General features: G+C 39.1%; 1 protein-coding gene and 1 long non-coding RNA gene across 3 annotated transcripts in view; one reads left to right on the top strand and one right to left on the bottom strand.

Annotated features, from left to right (window-relative positions):
• The window catches only part of Kcnb2 (potassium voltage gated channel, Shab-related subfamily, member 2), a 436,827-nt gene that overhangs the window by 105,837 nt on the left and 307,933 nt on the right, over positions 1-23,057 (bottom strand). The window lies entirely within an intron of this gene.
• Positions 51-23,057, top strand: part of Gm51617 — a 46,640-nt gene continuing 23,633 nt past the window's right edge. Inside the window, exon 1 of the long non-coding RNA XR_003947747.1 lies at positions 51-22,187. This is a non-coding gene — a long non-coding RNA (predicted gene, 51617). The remainder of the gene's footprint in view (positions 22,188-23,057) is intronic.

Raw genomic sequence — 23,057 nt, 5'->3', positions numbered from 1 at the left:
GATGACATAGACACTGTGTTACTAAAAGCAGCAGAAAGGATGAAAAGCAGAGGAAACAGTCAGTCCCCACTGGCATTGGATCCTCTCCATTGATAAGCAATGATTTTTAGTATCCAATTATGAAATATCTGGCCTTTTCTTTTTGCCGTAATGACATCACTTCCTACCCTTATACCCTCCCTACCCCACAGCACAAGTGAAAATAATTTCTGTTACAGTCTCACTTTCTGCCTCAGTCTTCATAGAAGGACATATCTGTCTCCATGGTTACAAAGACCAGTCCCATGAAAATAGCCATTTGAATGCTTTAATCTCAGATATATTATTTTTGTCTTGTTTACATTATCAAGGCCTTGAAAAGGACTTACAGAATAGTATTCATAGATATTTTAAAAATACTATGTGGAGTATACCACACCAGAAAGAAGTGGAAGAGAGAGCTGGGTACCAGTCCGAAACTACCTTTAGTATTACTGTGGCCTGAGGTGAGCGACCTCATTTCTTAGGTCACTCTCCACATTTGGAATGTTGTAAAATAAGACATTTCTCAGAGTGGTTATGAAGTGCAATGGGGACATATTTTCTAGCAGCCTTGACAGCTTATAAAGACCTGTCAGATATGCATCCTTCCCATTGTTGTTCCATTCACTCTTGCTTCTGACGTTATCTTACCACTGATCAGAGACCACGCTTTAGAAAAGAATAGGGGCTTTCTATACATTCTGAGGATTTCCGATGGACCCAGAGTGATAAAATCCTTCCCTTTTGTTTTGTGGTACCAGAGACTGAACCAGGGTCTCCTGCAAGCCAGGCAAGTGCTTACTACTCTGCCAGATTCCCAGCCTGGAAAAACTTTGTATAGACTGGACTAATTACTGAATTCATTTCAGCATGCTGTAGTTTATAGTTTATCCATGCACATAATGACTAGGTGACAGCGTCTCCATGAGTGTAATCAGGGAGGGCCTCTAATATCCTAAAGCTTGAAGAATGAGTTTTGGGCAGTATAATCTAAAGCAAATTACTGATTCAACTATTCATTTCAATAGATTGAATTTTGTCTTTACAGGCAGATATTCAGACTCTCGTCTGGGCAGAACCATGAAAAAGCAGAGGAAATTGCACTGAGGCACAGGAGGAGGCTTGCCTGAGGGGGCCTCCAAGTTAGAGTACAAAAGGCACAAACAGGCAGAGTAAGAAATACATGATGCTATTTCAGCTCTCAAGAACCCATGCCTCCTGAGTGCTTGTAGGGAAAATTCACCGACATTATTTTTGGTCCACACTTGAGTCTGAGACTTTGGGGAAAGCAGTGCCTCAGCATCCCCATTCTTAGAGGGCTTAAAAATGAACGATCTCAGTTTGGCTTGAAAACTATAGAAGAGAATATATTTTTAGTATAATAGATCTCCTCAATCTGCTCAAAAAGTGGAACCATAGAAAAAGCAAACAGATGGAAGGCCATGTGCTGTTTTGTCACAGGTCCAAGGTTTTAAACTAGATAAACACTGAAACCCTGTAGCCATAAATCTGTCCTTTCCATAGCAAAATCCTAGGAGATTATCAGAACTTCTCTGATCAAATATTCACACTAAAAAAAAAAAAATCCAGGAAGCCCTGCCAAACTCTCTGCCATTTAATAAATGGCCTTGGTACATGGACATTAACCCATTTCTGGCTGATAAAATGTGCATAAGTATGTCTAAGATGCCATGCTGATTATTTCAAGAACCCAAATCCTCAGGCTATTAGACCAGATAGAAAACCCATGCTGAGATACTGTGCAAATTAAGTTATTTTCCTATAGGCACTTGTCAGATAATCTACCAAGACTTGATGGTAATTTCAGGTTCTGATCCAATTGGGCTGCTTTTTCCAATAAATAATACTTAAGCTGTGTTCTCCTCATGAGAGAATGGGTTAGAAATTAACTTTTCTCTCTAACCTTGTCTTCCCCTTGTATATTTTATGTTATTCTTCACAACAATGTTTCCCTTTTTCTAGGTGGTTATAATCACAATAGGAAAAGCATTTTGCTGAAGAAAGAATGGAATGACTTGAAGCTGAAGGCGCGGAACAGCAATGAGCCTACCTAGAGAAGAATGAACCTGCCTGAAGGCGTGGCACTCCAACAATGGACTTTGAACATTTTTTGTTTCGTAAGTAGACATCTGTTAATATTTGCTGAATAAATTTGTGAACAAGTAAAAGTAAGATTCTATTTACAACTCCTGGCTGCTGCTTTAGAAGTTACAGCATTTTTTCTTGCTTGTCTTTTACAAACTCAGTTCTAATAAAGGGATGACTTAAATAAATTTTTTTTTAGCATCTTTCTTCATAGCAGAATATCTGGATTTAAAATACCTCTATAAAATCTTAAAGGGTGGCTTTAGTTTCCTTGTCTAAGATGAATCTTCTAATACTTTAGAAATGCTAGTCTATTTAGGGATGATCATGTCTTCCTTTAACCATCACAAACACTTGTGTGCTTGATACAGGAACCCCAAGTATGAACATGTCCCATTCATTCTACCAGGAAGCTCATAGGGAATGAAGGTTAAGACAGGTGAATACATATATAACTACAAGATATTAGATTCCATGATGGGATGGCATGGGCATTGTGAAAAAAATACTACTCTACCTAGGGTTAAATTGAAAAAGGCAGGAAGACTCCCCAGGGCCTTGAAGGAGAGTGTGGGTTGTGCAGAAAGGGGCTTCTTTGTGGACTGTTGGGAAAGGAGAGGGTTCATGTACTAGAAAGGAATAAGACCAAGGCAGAGGGTAGAAAATGATAGGAAGTTGTAGCTATGGAGGGACTCATATTACAGCTAGGAGATACAATCTACTTAAACCATGCCTCATGTGAGGATTCCTCTAACTGTAGTACATAGGACTCAATATACATAGAACTCAAGATAACACAGTGGCAGAGAAGGTTGTGACATAAACCCCATAGAAAAGTAGATTTGAATTCTCTTGGAAAGCAATGGAGGCCTGAAATTGAAAATGTTAGTAGGCCAGTTCACAATCAATGGATTTACTTTTTAATTTTTAAAAAAGATTTATATATTTATTTTATATGAGTACACTGCAGCTGTCTTCAGACACACCAGAAGAGGGCATCAGATTCCCTTTACAGTTGGTTGTGAGCCACTATGTGGTTGCTGGGAACTGAACTCAGGACCTGTGGAAGAGCTGTCAGTGCTCTTATCTGCAGAGCCATTTCTCCAGCCCACATCAATGGATTTAACAGGTTGCTTGTGGGGAAAAAAAAAAGATCAATGTCAAACTGACTTCCCTGGTTATGTCAAAATCTCCCCTGCCATGTCTCTTCACCTCCTGAACATTTGGTATGTGTTCGGAGGATGAAAGCTTATTTTACTAATAGCTGGTTCTCCTCCCATTTAACCAGCCTATGAAGGTCAATCTCTGGTCGTTAATCAGGTAGTCCAGTTTAAAACCAAACGGTAGTTAAGTCTTAGATTATTTGCTGTTACAGACTTTTTTTTTTTCAATCAACATCGCTTCCAATCCAACAGTGCCCAGCCAATAAGTGACCCAGATAGGAAAAATCAGAGCTGAACACTTTAATGCTTTCCACCCAACATTCAAATATTTTTTAAAAGGCAGAGAAGTGAGGATTAAAACCAACACAAAGATGTTATGTAGTTACTATTGTTATGCACACTCACACGATCATGAATGGCACAGAAGTTGTGCAAAGGAAATAAGCAACAGATGTGAGCATCGCAGCTGGGAGTGCTTTCAGTTAAATTGATTACTCTCAAAATACAGATTTTTCTCCTGTAATATCATTTTCTTATTGAGAAGACTAAGGAGTCAATTCATCACCCTCCCTCCTTTATTTTATCTAAGGAGAAAAAAAAATCTCTAAACAGGGAGACATAGCATCCATGGTAACCTAGATACACATTCTCAGGATATACCTAAATTAATCTCTCATCCTGCATTTGGAACTTATTTTTTTCTTTCCCCTATGAAGTAAGGGAACAGCTGTCCACGGCCCTCATGATGTGCTTGCTAAATGTTCTTACCACATCTTCGCCTCTTCATCTTCAGGTTTGATACACTTGCTCCCCTTCCTCACTCTTCACAGAGATCACAGGATTTACCACCAATTCATTTTTATTAGGTGAAATTTCCAGGACACTGACCTACTTCCCCAGTAGGATGTAAGCTCAATGGGATACAGGGGGGATACAGTAGATACCATGCAGTTCCTACACCTTGTATTCCCATTATAGAGATATTAGAATTGGATTCTTCATGTCTCAACCCTGATGTGGGATGCCTCAACAACTCATGGATGCCAATATGATAGTAACTGATTATACCAAAGCAACCATAAGGAAAACATGCATATGAAATGTCTACAGAAAAGAGATGCTAGTAGCATATGAATCCTTCTAGAAGGAAGTAAGAGCTCTGGGCATAGAGCTTAAATTACAAATACCTTTTAAGAAATCAGAAAAACCTTTGTGTGAAGTTGGATTCAGAAATGACAGGCAAAAAATCACAGGCAGAAAATTTAAAAGAAAACAGATGTTGGAATTGTGACAAAACTGAAATCACATTATGTATGGGACATTATTTCAGGACATAGTACAAATGGTCGATACGTACAGGAAGAGATGCTTGGCCTCATTCAGTGGGAAATGCAAATAAAATACTATATAATTTTACTTTATTCCCATTAAAATGGGTAATAACCAGAAAATACAAAATACATAGTGTGATGGGTGTAAAGAATTTGAAATCTTGTGCATAGTTAGAGGGAACATAAAATGGTACAGCTAGCATGGAAAACAGAGAATTCTCCAAGTCCCTAAACAAAAGTCAGTATAAAACCCAGCCATTCTACTTCCAGTTCTCTTTCTCAAAGATCAAAAGCAGTATCGTGAATGGTAAAAAACATCCTTCACAACAGTAGAGAAGTTGAAACAACATGGTGTCTCTAGAAGGATCAATGGCAGCACAAACTGTGGCAATATGGATAATGAAATATTATTTAAAGGAGAGGAAATCTGGGTCGTGTTTCTAAGATAAGACACTAACTAAGATAGTTATAGGGCAGCTATTGATTGATACGAGGTCCTGGGAATACTAAACACCACAGGCTAAAAGCAGTATGAGCAGTATGGGGATTTAGTGTGCTCAGAGTTCAGAGCTTCAGTCTTGGAAAATGAAAATGACCTGGGGATGAAAGTGGGTGATGATCATGAAATGATGTGAATACACTTCATATCACAAGACTTAGCTCTTAACAATGTGCCCAGAAAATGGCACACATGATGCTATATGTAGTTTACTACAGCAAAATATAAAAGAACTCAGAGTGTAGAAGGGAGAAAGGGCTGTAAGGGGGCTCTTTAGAGGAAGCTTGGCAGGGAGGAGTCTTACCCACTCTCTTTCCAGGTGGGGCTGTCACCTCACCTACTGCCAGTCTGAAGCTAGTTCCAGATGTGAGCCTCCCAGTAAGACTTATCTTTGAAAATGGGATCTATGCATCGATATATCTAGACTAAGAAAGACTGGATACTTCAGATTTATGGTCATGACTGCTGTTTTGGAATGAGTCTGAATGTGCAGTTTTGAGGGAAGAAAGAATGTGAGGGCACCTGTAGGCCAGGCAGAAAGGAGTCATCATTAGATTTTTAAAGATATCACAAAAGAGGCATATTTCAGGGGCAGGAGAACCAAACAAGAATAGTATGGAGCATACTTAGAGATGGGGGAGTTGGGAGCAGGGAGCCAGCAGTGACCACTGGGCTACTGCAGGAGAGCCAGGGCAGTGCAGGGGAAGAACCTAGCAGTGGCACAGGACAGGAGAGTCATCTTTTACACATGTGCCCGACTAGAGCACAGGAGCCAGATACTGGCAAAGGGGGACAAACAGAAGGTGCCCAAAGCAAGGCAAACCGTGAGAGCCAGAGAGCCGGCCTTCTAATGGGTGCCAACTCTTGTACAATGATGGTGATTGCTCATTTAATGTTTCTGTTCCCTTGTTGCTGGGCAATGGTGGCACATGTCTATAATTCTAGCCCATGGGAGACTTAGGCAGAAGGATATCTGTGCATCCAAGGGCAGCCTAGGCTACTTAGTGTGTTTCAAGTAAGCCTGAATGAGACTCTGCTTTAAACAAAGTAAGACACAAATGTAAAACAACAACAACAACAGCAACAACAACAACAACAACAACAACAACAACAAAACATGAACCAACAAATAAAGTTTGTCTTTGTCATAGAGCAACTGTCTCTGAGTGGAGAGAAAAATGCTTGTGTCTGTGGAGTGGAAGACTATAGCTGAGGTTTCTATAGTGCCAAGGAATGGAGGAGATAGAAATAAGTGATTGTGAAAAAAATTAAAGATTATTATTATTATTATTATTATCATCATTATCATTATTATTATGTGTCTGTGTATGTATCTATGTGGAGTAAGTGTATGATAGTGCCTGTCTTCAGAAGCCAGGATATTGGACACCCTGGAGCTGGAGTTATAGGTGGTTGTGTGTTATTCTGTATGGGTGCTGAGAACTGAACTCTGCTCTTTCGCAGTCACTGAGCCATCTCTCCAGCTCCCAAGAGTACATTTTTATCACACAACCAGTCATGCTTGTTGGGCATACCACCTTCAAGCTCAGGGTTTCCAGGTCCTTGAAGAGCCAATATAGGCTTCCCTGGAACTCCTTTCAGGTGAAAGCAAAGTCCATGGCCTCTAGGGTGGTGCTGGCTTTTCATCCGTTTCAGTGGTAGCACTTGTAATGATCCCATGATTTCTTCAGTTGTAAAATGGAGTTAATAATGTTACCTGCCACCTAGGTGGCTTTTGCATTACATGAGAGAATGAAACTCATGTATAGAACCTGGGCTTCTATATATGGGCTTTGATTTATTGTTATTATGGGTAGAAAATTTACAGAAAATTTGCCTTTTGAGGATTCGTTTTTCCCACAAAGAATGCTGTGTCTTCTCTATGAGATCTTGGAAACTGGCATTTGACAAGGAGCATGTAGCAGCAGAGTGTCATAGGTATCAAAGTCTCAACTCAATTTAGCTCAGATAAAGATTAATGAAAAGTCTGCCCTGAGCAGTGCCCTTGGCAGAGTCCATTTGGGAGCCAGTATCTGTGCAAAGACTCCAAAAGCACACAGAAACTCCCTTCCAGTCGAGATTTGCTGCATAAAGCCTTTACCATGGCAACAGGGAAACACTTGCAGAGCCCTGCAGCTGACACTGGGAAAAACATCACCTATTCTCAAGGTACCGAAAATTGCACAGCGTGACTCAGAGTGGCTTCCTCAGTCTGGTTATTGGCTGGGCTATATAAGTGCTGAGCAAATACAGGGCATTAAAGGTGGGTAGGATCTGGGAGGAGTGGGTAATCATGATCAGAATAGATTGTATGAGAAAAATTATTTTCAAATGTGTGTGTGCTTCTACGCTACAAACGACCTTAAGAAGGAGGGGATGTGAAAGTAAAAAGAGCTACATGTGTCTGATTCTCAGAAAGATAATGAGGTCAGGGTTAGAGTAAAGGCTACGATGACAACTCTCGTGAAGTGATAGTCTTTGCATGGTCAAGAAAATAAAGTGGGGGCACTTGATTTAGATGACAGGAAAGAGATGGGTCTCAGACAGAGCTCAGCAAAGATGACCCCAGACACACAGACAAGCCAGATGTTAGAGAAGTAGGAGGGTACCCTGTCCTCTGTCTGTGTGTGTGTCTGTGTGTGTGTGCGTGCGCGCACACATGGGTGCTCATGATCCATGGTATTTGTGTCAAGGTTGGAGGACAGCTTTCAGGACTCACTTCTCTCCTCCAGCAAGTGAGTCTCAGGATTTGAACTCAGGTTGGCAGTCTTGGAAGCAAGTGCTTTATTTAACCTGCTGAGACATCTTGCTGGCCCCATTCATGTGTTTTAAAGGATGGGTGAAAATGTGATTTGTAATTACTTACAGAGATCATGAAGCCTGCTGTTGGAGACTAGCCCAGGTAGGAGGTTAAGAGCGAGCAGAAAGAGATTGAGATATGGGAGTGGAGTGCTGAATCATGATGGTGGACCAGGGGTGCAAAGCAGAGAGAAGAAGGTGAGGGGAGCTGACCACTTACTTTTGTGAGGTCAAGAGAGCTCACTCCATACTTAGGTCAACAGTCCACAGCACATGAGCCGTGGACAGCACTGACTCAGACTTCCTCCCCGCTCTTGTTTCTGTGCCTCATCTTTGCAGTTAGATTGCTACACAGCTCAGCACAGAAATGCCAAGTATATGTCATGTTTGAGGCCTTGGCTCTTCTGTCACAGAAGGGAGGAAACATATTTCAGACACACAGCTAACTGCAGGGCCTCCTCAAGTGCCAGAGCTGCAAAGGTGTGTGTCTTGTGGAAGGACTAGCTGGTCTTTTCACACATTCCAAGAGATATTTTAATCCTCCACTTTAAATCGCTAATTCCAGAGGAGAGACTCTCAAATGACTTGCTATCACCAGAGGGTTTTGTGATGGAAAGTCCCTGAGAAGAACTACACTTTCCACCTTACCTCCCTCGAAGTAGATTCATTTGATTAGAAATTCAGTAACATGGAGATGTTGAAAAGTTCAAGTCCAGAGCCAGTTTCCCTTGGGATATCATGAGCCCTCTTAATAGTCATTCATTTCCTTCCCCTGTTCCATCTATGTAACTACCATCTATCATCTACCTATTTATATCTTTTCTTTAACCTGACTCCCCTCCCTTCTCTTTTATCTTTGTTGCAAGTAAACAAACTAAACAGCAACAAAATCATCCTTTCTGTAACTGTCTACAGTAAGTAAATTAACCAGCATTACTTTTTTAAATTACTATCAACTTTTTAAAAAGTTTGCACAGTTAAGACTTAATATGTATAGCTCGATGAGTATATATACTGGGTTCAATGTATATGTGTGTTGCTCAGTGAGTATGTATGGATGTGCATATGTGTACATGTGTGTGCCTCAATAAGTGTGCATGGATGTGTATGTATGTGTGTACTGGGCTCAATGAGTGTATACTTGTATGTATATATGCATATATGTGGTCAATGAGTGTGCCTGTATGTGTAATGTCCATGTGTATGAATGGACTGAATGAGTATGTAAATACACATGTATGTGTGTATGCATGAGGTTCAATGAGTGTACATGTATATACATATGCATATATGTATATGGCTCAGTGAGTGTATATGTGTACTTGTTCACTGAACAGTTAATATAGTGATGTGTAGGACTGTATTTAAAATGAATATGGTAGAAAATAACTTTTAGTTGAAATTCTTTTAAAAATGCTAATGATCCTTTCACATCTTGTCGTGTTCCCAGCTCTGGTTACCACACTGCACAGTAGAAATAGGGTCAGGGCAGCCAAGGGCCAGGCCAAGGCCTCTGGATCAAAGGACTGTAGCAGGGTCATGGCTTAGGTTATCACATCCAATCTGATGTTTCTCCCCTTTCCACTCCTGTATAAAGCTTATTTACTTAAGTGTCTGAACACTGGCAGAATAATGCCAGGCTAATAACTAGAAATATTAATAAATACTATGCTTTTAATAATTTTAAAACACAGATGAAAAGACTTAGCAGCTAAACTCAGAGATTCTTCTACCATCTGTTCTGGCACACAGGTCATGGATTAACATGTGACCATGTGAGGAAAGCCAACAGTGTTTCAGATAACCCATAACAGTCTGGAGGCTTTTATTTTGTCAGTTAGATAATGATTTGGGGGAGAGAATTTCTCATTTAAATGTTAAATAAGAAAAAATTTCTCAATTCATGAGAAGCACCATAATAAAACCTTAGTAGATTTTAGTAAAGAGATAGGAAAAAAAATCTTTTTGACTTGTATAAAAAGGCTGAATAAGAACAGAAATGGACATAATAGAAGGAGAAAGAGAGCGAGAGTCTTGCAGGAAGGAGATAATATTGAAAATAAACTTCCTAAATCAATGAACTTTTTAAAAAGGGACAATTCTGCATGACTAACTTAGAATGGAAAACATGAATTTTCTTATGAAATGATGTGTATTCATAGAACAGCTGCATAGTTTTCCTATTGGCATTATCCTAGTCAACACAGACAATCAGGACTATACCCACAGAACCGAAAGGGAGAGCTCAGCTGTGGGGAATTCTGCAGTAGCTTGGTAAGAGGGTTTCTTGCAGAGTTTGTGTGCAGAATTCTTGCAGCATTCTGAGGAGTTAAGGAGCGCCGGGCCAATCTCTGGACTGGATGCTGTAGCTGAGGCAGGATGAATAGAAATTGGGACTAGCTCTGAGATATTTGCTGCTTTTAAGTGAGAGTAGTTTAGTAACTGGGTATCTACATAAATCTCTTTTTCAGGAAACAGAGGAACAAGACAAGAGAAGGTTAAAAGATGGCATGGCTGTGCCAATACATTGGCAGAATCCTTGTTCTACATTGTCTTTGTCATTGAGTTTGCCTGACTGGGATGTGCTCTCCACTGTTCTAGAGACAATGAAGCTGGGACACAGAGCAATGGTTTTGCATGACTGATAAGTAGGACCAGGATTCATCTCACACTGAGGTTTGGAGGATCTAAATTGGAGCCATGGTGGAAAGAAAGAAAGGCTGAGTGAAAAGAGTTGGTAATGAGTCAAATAGGAGGAAGGAAAGAGAAAGTGCTGGATGTAGTGTACCTTGTTCACTGTATGTGGACCAAAGAGGGCTCCTGGAGTAAGTGATGGTGTGCTGGGGGGCGGGGGGAGACATATATCCAGAATGTTAGCATAGGATTAAGAAAGTAAGGCCAGATCATTCCAAAAGTATCACAAATGATATTCATTTTTGTCGATTAATTTTAAGAGTTATATCATCATTATTGAAAAGGTAACTTGGTATGCTATAGTTAGTGTTAATTCATATTATTTAGTCCTTTAGACAGTAGGCTGTGAATACAGTTACAGTTTCCAGAAGACGCTGAGGGAACAGAAGTGACCATCTCTTGGTTGCAGAGACATTTTCTGGGAAACTTGGACAGTTCTAATTTTATTGGCTAGTGCTGTGTAGTCATTCTAAGCAAAATTATCCTTTTAGGCAAAGAGTTTTAAATATCTTAGAAGAATAATAGATTTATTAAAAAATTGTTTGAATAATAGAAAAATCTTGATATAAGTAAATAGGTTTTTTTTCTAGCCAAATGCTAGACCACTAAGAGACATCCCTCATTAAAAAAAAAAAAATCAAAACTTTATTTTTGAGACAAAGTCTCATTAAGTTGCCTAAGCTGGTTTTGAACTTGCTATATAGCTTAAGTGGGCTTCAAACTCTTGGTACCATGATCCTGGTAGCTAGAATGAAAGGTTATGACACATGCTCAAATACCAGTTTTTTAAAAAAAGATTTTTGTTGTTGTAGTATAGTAAATTTCCTCTCTATTAATAGAATAGTTGCAAGACCCCCCTGCTGCTTAGAATGGGTAGACTATTTGACAATAAAATCCAAAGGCATAGAAATGTGGCCCATTAGCTCTGTTGAGGAAATCTGGGGATTAGTTAATTTTGGTTTTCTGTGACCAAAATGTCTGGTGTAAACATTTGTCAGGAGAAAGGAATTCCTTTTGGTTGATTTCACAGTTTCAGGCCACCATGGGAAAGGCATGGTGGCATTCATGGTAGCCAGGACATGTGTTAGGAACTCCTAGTGGGACAGAGCAGCAAACAGAAAGCCAGCTAGGACAAAAGGACTCCTTGTAACCTCCACATGCCCACACCTACTTAGCTATTTCTACCAACTAAGTCCTACTTCCTAAAGGCTCCATGACTTCCAAAATTATGCCAGAGGCCATGGACCAAATATTCAAAACGTAAGTCTATTTGTAGGAAAAACTTGAGCTGAAACCACAACACTTACTTACGCCTCTAATCCCTCCATCCTTTCAGTCACTGTTAAAATAAAAATCTTGTTAGTTAATATCATATTTTCTGTCTGATAGGTGTTTGTAAAGATACTTGTAAAATAATTGCTATGCAGTCTAGTTTCTATGAGGAAAGAATTTCAAGGCCTTCTTGTAATTCTTTACAAGGTTGCCTTCCCTTACATTGGCCATTGAGGGCTTCCTTATGAATGCTAGACAGAGAGGAGGGGACCTCTTCAGTTCCTACAGGCAAGGCTTTGAACACACCTGTCTCAGGAGGGAGAGCACAGGGTGAGGCAAGGGCGAGACTTTTCAATGTGCAGCTGCCATTCACAGCTTTAGCAAGGCTGTGCCCTATGAGTCACTAACTTCTTCAGAAATAGAACCAGGGACAAGATGCCGCGAGTACAAACCTTTGATTCATTCAAAACCCTTTAGAATTTTCTGCAAGGTCTTTCCAGGGCCTATCACACCAGGGTTCATGAAAGTTAGATTTCAAAAATTCCCTATCTCTGGAGAACTCGTTGATCTTTTTTACTGCCCCAAGAGACAGAGGGAGAACAAGCTTCCAGAGAGCTGGACACTCACAGGGCCATCAAAGAACTGTTTGAACCACTTGGTTTCCAAAATTCACAGCTGGAGGCCTTAGGATGGGAACTATGTGGAAGAAGCAGCCGCTGACCTGGTTTCTTTAGAATGAGGAAAAGAGCAACAAGAGCACCCCATGTTACATCTTCTCTCACAGGAGTTTAAAACCAAGATGGCCTCAAAATCTCTAGTGAAAAACCTCCATGAATGGGAACAAGACTTTTGGATGCAGGTGCACTGAGCAGGGCATTCCTTATGGAAAAGACATTTGTGACTTCATATAAATAACTATATCCAGTCTGATTAAACTTCCTCAAGTACATTTCCATTGGCCTCATCTGCTTCCAGGCTACTTGAGGAACTCTTGTGCTTTGTGCATATTTTGGATGAAAATGCTTTGAAGTCTTGACAATATGTATAGTTTGCATAAATCAGGCAAAACATATTTGTTTTGTTCAGCAGGCTCTGAACTTTCACAGTTATTTCATTATCTGCTCAGACTTCATTCAACCCAAAGGGAAATTGTCAATGTTGTTACAATAATCCGCGGCAGCTGTGGTTTGTGAAGGACCAGGGTTCAGGGAGTTGTTGAAATCCAAGAAGCAGCTGTCATTAGCTTCTCAAGTTGAAGAGCATCATTTTTCAGTGTATTTTGCAGAATTTTTTTCAATCCTCTTCTTTGCATAGTGGTTTAGTTCTAAATTTCTTCATTATGAATTTAACTTTTCATTGTTTCTTGCTTTACTGCTATTTTCTGCAGTTTTGACATGAATTAATTATCTTCTCTCCTGTTTTATTATATCATTTCTCTACCTTTCTTTTCTTCTACTTGTTTTTAAAATAATTTTTGATAATTTCTTATTTATGTTCACTGGCGTTTTATTTATTTTTTGAATGTATGTCTGTGTGAGGGTGTCAAATCCCCTTGAATTGCAATTATAGATAGCTGTGAACTGCCATGTGGGTGCTGGGAATTGAACCTGGGTCCTCTGGAACAGCAAACAGTGCTTTTACCTCTGAACCATTTCTTCACCCCACTCATAGGCTTTTCATATTAGGGTTTCAACTTCTGGGCTTGCTGTCTGGATTTCAGGGAACTCCTCAAGCTTTTACTCAAGAACTTTTTTCCCAGATTATCTCTCATGCTGTGGATTACTTCCTACTAAAGTTTTTATTTAGAAATTTTGTGAAATAGGCCTATTTTTCACTCTTTGCCCTTTAATGCATATGATAGGAAAGGTAAGTTTTGGCAGTCAATTACTCAATGAAGGACTAAAGAAGTATTAACCCAGAGTTGGTGCCTCTTGGTTTGTTCATTTTTCTGCTATGTGACAAATATTTATCATACAGTTTTACTGGTATGACAAGCAATGGAGATACAACTGAACAGTAGCCAATGATTCCTGCTTTTTTTCATCTATATTTTTATAGAAGATGAAGAAAAATAAAGCCCTGGTAGTGATAAGAACAGGAGCTACTTAAGAGGTGAAAGCATGTGATACAATATTCTATTTTACAATGTGTGCTACATGCCTATGAGCTCAGCACTCAGAAGGTTAAGACAGGAAGATTAAAAGCTCTAGGCCAGCCTGGGCTATACAGTGAGACAACAAAACAAACAAACAGACGAAATTATCTGTAGGAATTAATAGAGAGGGAATAAACAAATTATGCACCAATTTAAGGACATGCTTCAAGGTTTTCTGTGTAGAATATTGAGTAAAATATTAAACTATCTAATAAGTAGTCAGTGTTTCATAAATGTAAGTCCTCAAAGAGTACATGGGCATTTCAACTTCCCTGTTATACTATGGAGAATCTTCCCATTCCTTAGTTTGATGAAGCTAATGGTAAAACTGGCTGTCACTCTCACTAGGGTAGGTTTCATTAACTAGTTCCTGAGTGCTGGTGGAGAAGAAGCCCTACGAGGTGAAAGGAAGGTTTTGCAGCTCCATCTCCACTGTGTGTCACTTGCTCATCCACAGGGTACTGACAAGCTTCAATAATTTCCTTTGCACTGATGTACTTTGTCTCTCGTTACCAAGCACTGAACTCTGATTTTCCTAGTAATTACTGCAGCTCATTCCACTGTTTTCTCTGTAATTCAGGCCCCATTCTTTGGTCCATTGTCTTGAATAATTAATGTAGAACAATTATTATTCCACACATTTAGAGATGTTATTTACTAGATCTATGGTGTGCCAAGTAAAATGCCAACATGAGAACAGGAAAATAATTAAAATCTAAAACAGTGAGCCCCATCAGTGTTCACTATGAATCTGAATTCGAATGTCCTCAGTAGGGTGATTTTAGCCTCTGAGTGAATTAAATTTTTTGTCAACTTAAGAATCCTCTGTTCCTTCCATTATTAATTAATTAGCTAATTAATTAAAATAAGCTCTTTAAGTTAGTCAGAGGCTTGTTTAGTACTGAGCTAATTTACAGAATGATTAAAATGGCAATGCTGAAAATTATGGAGCATCAGTGAAGGCATAAAAAGGTTAAAGTCTAATACAGTGCTAGGTGTAAAGTAAGCGAGTACAATCACTTCACAAAACTGTTTCAGAGCTAAGCACACGGCCCTCTGATGACCTGAAATTTCATCTCTAGACATATGCCTGATTACTAAGATATTGAGAACTCACAAAGAAACATGAATATAGTAAGTAGCACAAGGATTCATAATAATCCAAACACAGAAATTATCTAATTGGTCATTCATAGAAGAATTTTAATCCAACAACATGACTGTTCTGGCAAAGGATCACATCCAAAGACCTTGGTCTGTGTGATCCAGCTGGTATACAAACATACTACACTCCTTTAATCTCTCTGTCAGGAATATAGACACACCCTTAGTACACAGTTTTAAGTACAGTTAGTTTGTAGAAGGAAGCAGCCATGTTTGAAAGTGATGTCTAATGAGGGGCAGACAAAGGGATGAGTCAGAGAAAGATTTGATAGAATGAGTCAGAGATAGGATACATCCAACTCTCACAAGAAGAGGAAAGGAAAGAGAAGCTATTTAAGAGCAGTACAAGGAGAAAGTCAGGCAGTTGGGAGTCAGTGCAGTGAGTGTAGTGCAGTGGAGTTGAGTTTGTCTTTGAGTTCATGGAGGTCAGCAGAGGCAGCTGAAGCCATAGAATAAGAAGGAGCCAGATTAGAACAAATTGCCAGAGTCAGAATCTGAGAGAAGCCAGACTGACTCAGTCAGCTTGGAGAGGAGTTTGAGCCAGAACAGCTGGGTTAAATCGGCCAGACAGAGTTTAGAAAGAAGTAGAAAGAGTGAGCTTACTCAGAAGTAAGCTTTTGTGATGACAGTTATATCAGGAGAAGAAAAGATACTTTTACACTCATTAGTATCAGACTATATAAAAAAGCTAGACATGGTGATGGTGATCACTTCTAATTCCAGGCTAAGGATAGAGGGTATCAAGTCTGAGGAGGGTGTAGACCATCTGCGGAGAGCCTATATCAAAAACAAAAGCAGAAAACTAAACTCCAAAATCAAAATGAGAATTGATTAAAAACAAAGAACAAAACCAAACTAAAAAAAACTCCAAACCAACCAACCAACCAAACCTGAAAACTGTGTTATAATATGATATGCCTATAATATGAGAACAATGAGGACAGAATCAACATGTACCAACATGGTTATTATTACAAATATAACACTGAGCAGCAGAAAGTAGATGCAAAAAGAAACACAAACTAGATGATTAATTTAACATAAAGTTCAAAACCAGGCAAACCAACTCATTGTGGTAGAAATCAGAAGAGTACTTTTTGTCAGCAGTAGAGGGGTTAATGTTTACAGGCATATGTTTAAGTTGTAAAATTAATTGTTACTCACTTCTTGGGTTTGTGTACTTTTATGTGTGTGTGTAATGTTTTTAAATAAAAAAGTTACAAAGAAAGAAAAACAAAGAAGATAGGAAGACAGCAAAGGACAGGGAGGACACAAAGGGAGAAACAGAGGCAGAGTCAGAGAGAGAGAGAGAGAGAAGGAGAGAGAGAGAGAGAGAGAGGTGCTTTGTAAGAGAAAAGGTAATCTAATAATTGCTTAATGCATCCTAGGCAGAGCCAGAAAATATTGGCAAATTTTACCATGGACAATCTGTTATTTCTCTTCTGGGAGCTCCTCCTCATTTTCAATCTTGTGAATCTGGAGACGTTACAATCATTATTCTTTCCAGCCTCCTCCTTGTTGTCATTTTCATAGATCTGGGAACATTACAGTCCCTATTCTTTTCTTTTCTGTATGAAAATTATCTCTGAGAGCCAGGGATCATAAATCATTGCTTTATGGTATCACTGTGAATGGGGATTTCACATCTCCAGTGGGAAGCTGCATCCTAACACTGAGCTGTTTCTAATGTACACAAAGCTCTAGTCTCCCACCTATGAAGCTCAGCAGCTACAGGAGATCTGAGGGACAGGGATTCTTATGTTCCAGTTCAGGCTTTTGCTTTTCATTCTCACAATAATGCTAACCCTGGTTGAGCTCAGTGCACTGCTCCTTACTAAGTTTTTTGTTTTTTGTTTTTTTGTTTTTTTGTTTTTTTGTATTGTCACAGTATTTCCTGAATTTTTCCACTATAGAAACTTCTTGTTCCTTTGTGTAATATGTTTCTGACATGTTTAACCCCAATGTTAGAAATTAGGTTTCTCCAAGTCAGAGGTGAATTCATTCATTTCTGTATCTGCAAGTGACCTTTTGGGATTCTGACTGTCATATTAAAGCACATTTGATTTCCCTGTCATTTATTATTTGCCAAGATACAAAATAAAGAAGCCTTCCCAATTATTCATGGTGTTTGTACAATATGAATGACAGAATCTGGAATGTACAACACACAAAAAAGCTAGAGGCACAAAGAACTCATGTGTTCAAGGTGAAAATCCATGTAAAATCATAACAAGAAAAGTCTGAAAATACCTTAAAAACAAAGCAAAATAAAACAAAACAAATAGGATCAAGTACTTAGTCCTGAAATACAAGAGTGTAATGAGACTAAGTTCTATACTAACAGAAATTACATTATCAGACACACAAAAACCATAGAGCTGGTAGTATAAATCCATCAACTATTTGTAATTTAAAATGCCAATTCAAGTAGTAATTGATACATGTGCTTTAAAATAGTAAAATGCCATCATATGTCCATCCATCTGTCCATCCATCCATCCATCAATCCTTCTACTTATCCTTTTATCTGTCATCTATATCATTCCTAAATGACATCAAAATTATTGAGAAACAAAAGCAGATCCCTCTTGCTGTTAAAGTGGATATAGAGTGGATGCCTGTTGTGAGCACTACCTTTTAACAAAACTGAAGAAAATGAAAGAAACCAGAAGCACAAAAATTGCAAAGGAGGTGAATCTATTAGTATCAGTCCTTAGTAATAGACAAGAGTGTTTACCTGAGAATTAGCAAAAAGTACATGCAAAGAATGAGAAAAATCAGTAAGGCACAAACTCAATTAAGGAAGGTCAACAATCCTTTATAGAAAGTTAGAAGGTGTGATGCGAAAGAGATTCCATTGAGAATACAGTTTCAAGACAAAACTTAGCAATGTTCACAAGTCCTCAGCATTTTGAAGACTACAAAGTAAGACACAAAAGAAGAAACATTTTACTTTTTGTATCAGAATAGGAGGCAACTAGAAAAGTTGTCATATCTTCCTAAGGGAATTTAGAAAGACAACATGATCTAAAGTAGATGATTTTGAATATACGTATCATATAATCATATATATGCAACCATATATATGACTACAACATATATATACACATATGTATATGTATGTAAAAGATAGCTAGGAAGTGAAGAGAGTATTTAAAACAGATGGATTTTAAGGTGGAGGCTTGATGGCACAGGGTAGGGGAATGCTAGGGCACTGAGGCAGGAGTGGGTGGACCAGTTGGTGAGCACCCTCATAGAGGAAGTGGGAGGGGGAAGGGATAGGGATTTGTGGAGGGAAAACTGGGAAGGGGATAACATTTGAAATGTCAATAAATAAAATAACCAATAAAAAAGGATCTTAAGGTCTTAACAGTAAAATCGATGTGGTTTCTCCACAAGACTAAAGAGATACATGGGTAGTAAAGGATGTAAACTAGCACTGATCAGAGCACATCACTTACAGGTCTATGTTATTCTTTTGGACAGTGGGGTGAGGCGTGTGGATGAAAACATTTGGATCTGCTTTTTATCTCAGAATAAATTCCAAATGGATAAGATAGTTTAAAAATAATACTATAAAAATTTGAGAAGAAAAAAATATATTTATCGCTTCAGAATGGGGAAAGAAGAGACACTGTCTCAAAGAGGAAGGTGAAAAGACATGGGGAGGACACCTCGAGTTGACTTGGAAACATGCATACACAGATTTGCATGCACAATCTCAGCACTCAGCGGGCAGAAGCAGACAGATCTCTGTGAGTTCGAGACCAGCTTGGTCTACACAATGAGTTACAGGACAGCCAGAGCTACATAGTGAGACTCTGTCTCAGGGAGGGGAAAACAACAACCAAAAATGGGGTGGGGCAAGTAAAAGTATACACACACACACACACACACACACACACATATACAGAGGAGGGAGAGAGGGGTATAAGAGCTTATGTAAATATGGGTTGAACATGGCTCTTCATGAAAAGATGACATTGTTCTCCTTACTTTTATGTTCCAGTTTGACAGTCATGATAACTATGAGGCCAATTAGACTGTGACTTATTCCTTCACAGCTGACATGCTGATGCTATGCCCTTTGCCTGTCACCATCATCTTAGATAAAAGTGTCTGTGGACTTTACGTTGGAGTGATAAGGGCACACACATGCTGTCTTTCTGCTAAACACTCACCTTGCTTGATATCCAGCACCCAAACTTCTGAGAAATACCACTGCCTTGTCATGGAAGTCTTTCTAATCAATTCAAAAAAGCATTGTGGATAACTTTTGGATGATCTCCAACAAAAACCTGAGAATAAGGCACAATATTTACTTAGCATATGTAAGTCATGGGAGTTTGATTCCCTAGTACCACAAAACCAAAGCTCTGGGGTAATAAAGGACCTGAGTCTGTATGCTACTAATTGCTTTATTATGACAATAACACACAATTATCATAAGGGACCTGCCCTTATCATCTTAAGGACACTGGCCGTGTAAGGATGAGAGTTGACCTTGAATGAAAATATTGTCTCATCTAAACAAGAGAAGGAATTTGAATGCCAGTCAAAGGGGACAGTCAGCAATGGACACTTGGACAAAGGACAATAGAAAGAGCAGTCTCTACTCAGCAGAGCCTGTAAAGTTACACTGGATCCTGTTCACACTCAAATGGTGGACCAGGAGTCTTGGATGATCAGGGACAAGTCCTCCAGGGCAACGGTAGCTTTCTGAATGGTGTTCTTCGGGAGGCCAGCTACATTACTCCAAATTCCACATAGCTTTTTGCATTCACTTTAATTTTAATTTGCAAATGTTATCCTACCACAAGGGAAATAAGATTTATTGGGAAGCGAAAACTAATTTCTATACATTAGAGAAGAAATTGGTTAGAAAATGGCCGTGAAATATTTGTCTTAGAAAAGAAATCACACACAGTATCTGGACTAATCTCCACGTGGGAATGGCATACTACCTTTACATCATCAGATAGAACTAGGCACTTAAGTATAATTTACCCTTTTAAAAGCTATTTGGTTGTTGCTGGCTAAAATAACTTAATGGGTCACAGAGATCCAGTACATAAAAATGCTCTACCCCATTTAGTCAGCAAATATTTATTGAACACCTGGCTCTAGGCAAGTATCACAGTGTAATAATGGGTATCTCTCATGGTCTCCAGACCTTATCTTGTAGGACAAAGAATGATCAAAATGGTTTAAAATAATTTATAATTGCATTAGTTTTGTGATGCTTTGAGTAGAATCCTCAACAAAGTTAGTACAATGAGGACAAATTGTTGCTAAGAGCTTAGAAAAGATATTAATATACACTTAGGGTCAGGGAGGTTCTGTTAAGAACCTTCTGGGTCTGGAGGCTTGGTGGACAGGAGATAAAGAGGGCTGAGACTGGGTTCCTATCAATACCTGGCACCCTTGCTTTTTTCACACTAGATGATGTAATCTGTGATAGTAAAAAAATATTTTCTCTTTGGCTATGTCTATTATTTTCTAACTGCAAACAAACTAATATTTTCTGACTGTAAATATCACTTGATACTTCACTTCTGAAAATTCCAGACGGATTCTTGATGATACTGATGTTAGCATGGGTATTAGATTACAGTGACTTTGGATTCCCATTTGACAGTGTTCACTCAAGAGATGCTCATCATGCCGGGCGGTGGTGGTGCACGCCTTTAATCCCAGCACTTGGGAGGCGGAGACAGGTGGATTTCTGAGTTCGAGGCCAGCCTGGTCTACAAAGTGAGTTCCAGGACAGCCAAGACTATACAGAGAAACCCTGTCTCGAAAAACCAAAAAAAAAAAAAAAAAAAAAAAAAAGAGATGCTCATCATGATGCTTATGTACAGGACATCACATGCTATGTACCATGACATCACATGCTATGTACCATGTTTTCCTCTTTATGTTATGACACAGCTATGCATTAATATCCAAAGATTTTTATATAGGGCTGTTATAAAGCTTAAAATATACTATAGATAACTGTTCCATAGATTTAGACATTTAAAAATGTTTGTATTTATTTATTTGTCTATGTGTGTGCATCATGTGCAAACCATGATGTATACATGGAGTTGCAAAGGACAACTTTTGGGAGTTAGTTCTCTCTTTTTGTCACATGGGTTCTGACAATCAAACTAAAGTTCTCACACTTTAAAGATGGCAAGCATCTTTACCCACTAAGCCATTTTACTTGCCCTTGATCTCTCTCTGATCCAAACACATTCTGACATATAACAGTGATCTACAGGAAAATGATGATAGCTATTATCTTACTGCATCACACTGTAGCTTATATTAAAGCAGGACAATATTTCACAGTGAAACTGATACTTGGCTTGGGGTTTAGTTAGATTAAATGGAGGGCCATGGTTGGGCAAACCAGAAAACACTGAACTATGAAGGTGTTGCTGTTTGTTCGTTTGCTTTGAGACAGAGAGTCTTGGTTACCATGAAATTCTTGATCTTCTGCCTCAGCCTCCCCTGGAAGAGTCTTGATTCTCCAGTAACTTGCACTGAAATTATCATGGGCTTGAGGAAATTTATCGTGAGTGTCAGGTAACCAGGCAAACATTCAGTCTTTTAGTAAAAGCTTTACCAGCTGCCTTTGTCCTGTTCGCTTTCTCTCCAGTTTATTTCTCAGAGATCCCTTACTTACATAGCATTGGGCTTAGGAAAAAATGCCCACATTGTGGGGTGTGCGTGTGTATGTGTGTGTGTGTGTGTGTGTGTGTGTGAGAGAGAGAGAGAGAGAGAGAGGGAGAGAGAGAGAGAGAGGTATATATACATGTTTTCAAACTTTTTTCTTTCATTTACAGCTTTTGGGAGAAATATATGATCCAAACAGAGATGTAGGTTATTCTTGTCTCAGATTTGTGTGACACAGAAGTAGCGATTTCTCGCTATCCAGATTCTTTTACATAGTGTTCTCCAGTTCCTGTTGCTGACCAATTTCTCTAGACCTGGAGGTAAGTCAAACATAAATCTGCATCTACAGACAACCTAAGGTCAGACCTCACCTCCGTGAACTTGGAGTTGGGTCCTAAGCAAAGTTGGTTTGTTGAGCACAAGGGAGATAGGATGAGAGAAGAACCAAGATGCACACAGAGCCAAATTGAGTGTCTAGGAATGAATGGTGCCCACAGAGGCCATCAATAACACCTATATTAGCAGGAAACAGTAATACCGCACACCTGCAGGGTGGGCAAGTTTACAAGCTTACTCGCTTTAGATACCACATGTGGGTCTCACAACAACCTTGAATCCCCAAAAGCAGCTTGCTTGCACTGGTCTGCAGTGTGGTTCATATACTTCATCTCTACAGCCCACCGGGGAGCAGCTAGATTTTGAGATATAGGGCATCACAAACATGGTCTACATGCTGTGAAGCCATAACTCTGCAGATTCCCCAAACAGACATAAAGCTCCCACCAGCTGGTAGTGTGCATATTTAGGCCAGATAGTTGTGCTAAAAATTTCAAATATTTTTCTCTTAGAGTTTTTGCAGTAAGCTGTACTTTCCCTCTTTCTTTCTTTCTTTCTTTCTTTCTTTCTTTCTTTCTTTCTTTCTTTCTCTCTCTCTCTCTCTCTTTCTCTCTCTCTCTCTCTCTCTCTCTCTCTCTCTCTCCTCTCTCTCTCTCTTTCTTTCTTTCTTTCCAGGCTTCCTTTTACCATTATAGCCAGAATGAAAGTGTGTGTGTATGTGTGTGTGTGTGTGTATGAGAGAGAGAGAGAGAAAGAGAGAGACACAGAGAGAGAGACAGAGAGACAGAGAGAGACACAGAGACAGAGAAAGAGATGTAGGTTTGTTCTTGAGACACAGAGACAGAGACATAAAG

This window comes from Mus musculus, chromosome 1 (assembly GCF_000001635.26).
Source record: "Mus musculus strain C57BL/6J chromosome 1, GRCm38.p6 C57BL/6J".
NCBI classification, from domain to species: domain Eukaryota; kingdom Metazoa; phylum Chordata; class Mammalia; order Rodentia; family Muridae; genus Mus; species Mus musculus.
The sequence above is the reverse complement of the archived record's forward strand: the minus strand, read 5'-3'. Positions and strand labels throughout refer to the sequence as shown.